This window comes from Pipistrellus kuhlii, unplaced genomic scaffold, assembly GCF_014108245.1.
Source record: "Pipistrellus kuhlii isolate mPipKuh1 unplaced genomic scaffold, mPipKuh1.p scaffold_m20_p_13, whole genome shotgun sequence".
NCBI lineage: Eukaryota > Metazoa > Chordata > Mammalia > Chiroptera > Vespertilionidae > Pipistrellus > Pipistrellus kuhlii.
Window position 1 is genome coordinate 49279415 of NW_023425438.1, and position 5333 is coordinate 49284747.

At 54.1% G+C, this 5333-nt stretch overlaps 1 long non-coding RNA gene across 1 annotated transcript; it reads right to left on the reverse strand.

Annotated features, from left to right (window-relative positions):
• Window positions 1-201: 201 nt before the first annotated feature.
• Window positions 202-1780, reverse strand: LOC123652259. Its single transcript, XR_006741492.1, has 2 exons — window positions 1014-1780; window positions 202-606 (listed from the first exon to the last, which is right to left on the reverse strand). It is a non-coding gene; the product is annotated as an uncharacterized LOC123652259 (long non-coding RNA).
• Window positions 1781-5333: the final 3553 nt, after the last annotated feature.

The following is a 5333-nucleotide window of genomic DNA, read 5'->3' on the forward strand; positions in this document are numbered from 1 at the left end:
CAACAGCCCTTCTTATAGAAGGTTATCTTTGATGCCACTCCCATGCCCTCAGCCATCAAATTGAGGGTTCTCCCCCTTTCGTTATCAAAAATCTCTCAATAAATGGAAGATGCAGGAGGTGAAGCCCCTGTGTGTGCTGGCCAGGGCATCTCTGATTCTCACTCCCCTCCCTGCTCCTCAGGAGGTGCCCAGCGGCTCAGGTTTTCTTTTCTTTTTTTTTTTTTCTTTTCCTATTTTAATCTGACTCCCCCTAAAAGGCAGACATCTAAGGTCCATCAGAAAGAAACCCTTGTGCCCATCTTTTGCATGTTACACTACCACCAAGACCCAGGAGGGGTTGGGAAACTGGAAAAGACAGAACTTGGATCAAGGCTAGGTTCTGGCTCCAGAGGAGGTGTAACAGATGGCTATGATGAGCCTGTCACTCCAGCTCCAAGGGGAGACTGTGCTGAGAACTCAGTAAGGGCTCAGTATGGGGCTTTCTGTCCCCCAAGGTCAATCTTGGTCACCCCAGCTCAGGCCCCAGTTACCAACCTCCAAATCATCCTTCATGCTCGCGTCCATCCTGTGCAGAAGAGTCAGGTATTCTCCCAGGAAGGGAACACACTGGGCAAACAGGGTGAGGGTGGGATCAGTCCATTCTCTCTGGTGCCCACGGGCCCTCTCCTGAAAGCCTCCCGCTGTCAGCCACCCGACCACCTCAGGGTTCTCATGTGGAATAGCCCAGGTGCCTAAGGGCCTCCACTCAATTGCTTCCTCCCTCATCTGCAGGAACCCCTCTTGGTCACCTCCCAGGATCTCCTTTAGGCAATACCTACGCCCACGTGCATCCTACACTCAGCTTCCCCAGGCCCTCCTCCTGGTCATGTCTAAGGGAGAGTTTTAGGTTCTGTGGGCACAGGAGATGGGGCTGGAGGAAGAAAGCCTCCCTCTCTTGACTTGGAAGCCTCCAGTGGGGAGCACAAACACCCTCTGCTCTGTCCACGGAGCATTCCCCAGACAGGCTCACTCACCTTCTTGTACAGCCCCTTCCTGGATCCTCGGAGGTAGAGCATCATAGAGGCAAACCTGGAGGACTGATTCCAGCAGGGTGGATGGCAGAGTCATTGAGCTCATGCTCACCTCACCCCACTTCCCCACCACTCCTGACGTCACACCCTGGACATCTGACCCAAGTCAGCTGGTACCAGTGCCACACTGACTCCAGCATGCTCTGATTCTGGATGCCTCTCAGCTGCAATGCTCACTCGCTGTGATTGACCAAGGCCTGGGCCTGACCTCCCTAACCCATCCATCCTCTGAAAGCGGGTAACTTCCACCTAGCTCACAGATTCTCCTGAGGACTCAGTGTCATTCCTGTCATCATTGTTCTCACCCTCAACCCTCCAGGTAGGACAGCGCAGGGAGCTCTGCACAGATCTTTCCTGTCCTGAAATCGTGACCACTTTGTGAGGCCTGCATCACAGATGGTCACCCCTGCATGTCAATCAGGAGGGGACTGACTGGCAGCAAGTGCTATAGGGGCCCAGTAGGAAGTCTCAGAGAGCACACCCCTCTGTCTCTGATCCAGCCAGTGGGACCTGAGGCCAAGCAGCTCTTTTGTTCCACCTGCACATGGACCAAGGAGATCCCTCTTCCTGGTAATTGGGACCTAGAGGGTGAACATTTCCAGGGAACCTTTAAGTGACAAACTACCAAAGCCACAGCCTGTGCAGTCTCCCCATCCCTCTTGGCCTCCTCTCTGCAGACGTCCAGGCTCACTCTACCTTTATGAACTGTTCCCTGCTTCGGGAGTTGTCCTCTTTGAACAGCTTTTTAATGGCAACTGTGTGCCTCCTGAAGAGATGGAAAGAGGAAAGGCACGATTAGGAAAAATTGGCGAGAGGGGTTAACAGCAAATTCCTTTAAACAATCTCATGTTTTGTACTGCCTTGGTGAGGGTATCACTGGGTTCCTCTGAGCAGGAGGGTCTCCGTGGGACTGGGGTAGGACTCTCATGATGGTCTCTGGGACCCCTTCCCATATCGAAGGAGAAGTTCTGTTTTGATCAGTTTGGGTTTCAACTGGGCATAGGGTTCTGGTACTGGAAACATGAAAATCTCCCATTTGGATCAATGCAGTGTCTGAGATTGAAGGGGACTGACTCCTGAAGAAGACTTAGTGGCCTAAGGAGCCAGAGAGCCTTAGAGACCCGGCCCACAAGACCAGTCTTTGTCCCCAGGGTTGGCTGCCTCCCAGGAGGTGAGGGGACACTGGGAGACATATGGGAGACACATTAGCAGGCTTGCTGTGATGGGAGAGGCCTACGCACCTGGAAACTTTCCCCCAAGTCTCCTGCAGTCGATGAATGGACACGCTCTGCAAAGCAGCCAGGATGGCACGCAAGGAGGAAAAGTTCCTCAGGGTCCTGCACTCCTGGGGAAGAGGAGACATGTGCTGTGAGACATGTGCTGTAGCTTCAGGCACCCTAGATTGGCTGCTCCTCTTGATAGGACAGATGCTCAGGGTGGGCACATTTAGCACCCAAATACCAACTCTCAGAATGAGGAAGATCCCAAATCAAATCAAGGAAGGAGCCAAGAACAAAGTGAACCTCCCAGCACAGGGACGGGGGAGACAAAATCTGAGTGAGCCTGGCAGAGGGGACCTGGGGCTGTGCTGAGGCTCTGATCTCTGTCCTCAGTCCTGAGAGCTGTCTGGGCAGCAGAGGCATTTTTCAAGGATCCCCACAGGGATGCTGCTGGGCCTCCCCTAACATACCTTGGCCACCTAAATGGAGTGCTCCACCACTTTGGCCCTGTCCTGGGCCGTCATGCTTGGGTCCCCAAGGCAGGTGGTGATCACACAAGTAGCCACGTGGTTGAATTGTAATACAGTGGCACTGACAGTGGATACCATGTGCCCCTTTCTAGGCTCAGTCCTCTGTGACCAGACGGAGCCCAGGCACTGGTGTGGCAGCACCTTCTTGAACAGCTCCTGGGAAGAAAGGGGAGTGTCACCCAGCCCTGCCACCACCCAGTTCAGGGTTCCCAGTCCCTGAAAGAGACACTAGTCAAAACTGAAGCTCAGGAAGCTGTGGATTTGCCTGAGCCTTGGAGTCCATGAGATTCATTCTCTGTCCACCCTGGGCGCCCAGCATGGGATGATCCAGGGCCCAAGACTGGTGGGGGAAGGGACAGTAGCATCTGACTCCAGCCCATCCTCAGGGACTCTAAGCTCCAGGAAGAGGCTTATGTCTGCTCACCCCAAAAGGGCATCTCCCAGCATCTGACATCCCTCTGGAATAATTCCCCATTCAGTACACATTCCCTTGTGACAGCTACAACCACAGCTGTTTATCTCACTTGGTGTTAAACACACATCTGGGGTCTGATAAGTGCTGAGGCTGCTGAGCCTATGGACTTATAAATGGGTGACCCATGGATCTGGCTGCACACAGAGAGCTCCCCTCCCCACAATCCTGGCCACGCCCCACCCAGCTTTCTGTCTCCTCTCCCTCATTTAATCTGCACAGCCACTCTGTGCAGCAGGGCCTGGGGTGCCCACCTCCACAGCCCACCGAGTTGGCTGGACAGCAATGCTTGGGGGTTGAGAAAGTTGTCCAGGACCCATGGGTGAGAAAGTGGTTGAGCTGCGATTTGCATCAAGATCATAGGAGTTGAGATCAGGGAAAGGCAGGTTGGGCAGCCAAGGGCAGAGGAAAGTCCTGTCCCTCCCACCTTGAAAGACCAAGACTCACTGCATCCATCGCTGTTATTTGCTCGGCCACCAGTCTTGGAGGGAAGGTCAGGAGGCGAAGCCTCTCCTCCCTTCTATGGTGCTTAAGGGTCACAGCCATGAGGTAGTCGGTTGTTGGGGATGGAGCTGGCTCTCGGATCAGAGCTGGTGGTCCAGAAGGCTCCAGCACTATCACACCCGGATTGGGCTCTAGCCCAGGAGCGGGTCCTTCCTCTGGCTCTTGGGTGTGCTTGAGCTCTTTAAGTGGTCGTAGAGCAGGTTAAAGAGACAGGTACTTGCACATGCCTCACTTTCCCATGCATTTCCACACACAGGAAAGATGTGACTGTCTTTAATGGAAGACTGTCCCATGAAATACCCCACCCCCCACCCCACTCACCCAGTCCTCTTCCCAGACTATAGTCCCCTCACCTTCCCACTGGGCCTCTGTAGGCTCCTGTTGCTGCAACTCCACCCAAAGACTTCTTACGAGGCCCACCGGGCGTTTGACAGGGAGGCTGTGCAGCACCAAGGCCTGCTTCACGATGAACCCAGGGAAAAGGAGGGGCTGGCCAAAATGTTGTATGAGGTCTGGCCAGGTTCCCATCACAGAAGCGGTGGCCCTGGGGAGAGGCAGGTGGGGAATAAAGTCAGAGTCCTGGTCTTTCCTTCCACTCTGCCCTCCCATGACACCCTTATTTAGGACTGAGCCTCTGTGCAGACCCCTCCCCATCCAGAGAGAATCCCATGCCAACCCTGGCCACCTGTGTGGTTGTCATGGTTGGAGCATTTGTGGAAATAGCAGGTTTAACGTGGAGTCTGTGTGAGACTCTTCTTCCCACTGGCAGCTCTCCTGAAGGTCTTTTACGCTGCCCACCCCAACCCTCCATACCCCTGGGCATCTGGGCTGAGGACTGAGAGAGACTCCTGAGCTGCCTGCTCACCATCATCCTGTTCTGAGCCCGCCCGTGGGGTTCAGGGAAGATGGATGTGGAGAGCGGCAGGCAGAGCAGGATGGGTCTGTGGGGGGATGGGACTCTGATGGTCAACTCAGCCCAGCCTACACTCTGGGTCAACAAGGCCAGGGACCCCATCCACTGTCCTGTTTGACTCATGTCTCTTTGCGGAGGAGCCATCAGAGCTCAGGCCTCCCTTGGGAATCAGAAGATGTATAAGATTGGGGATCTGCCAAACCCTGCCCTTCCTAAGTACCCACTCCACTAACACAGGAAACCCTCCTTCTGCTCCCACAGAACACTCACTTTGCTAATTGCTCCTGCGGTGTGTCACCCTGATCGTTATGCAGAGGTATCCCTCCAGAGGCAGCAAACACCTTGATGGCATCAGCTCTGATGGCTGGCGGACAGGACCTGTGAATGATGGACAGTGTGACTGTCTGACTTAGTGACTAGAACAGAGGCCAGTGATTGTATCTGCTTCATTTTTTGAGTCAGGTTAAGTGTCTCCAAAAGTGCCTGCCTGTGGTAGGAGCTTAGGGAAATTGTTAATTAAATGAGATCCAACCAGAACCATCTAAGCCATCTAAGTGAGCCTGGGACCCTTCTATCCCCTGCTATATCTCATGTGGCTACACCAAGGACCAGGACAAGATCAGC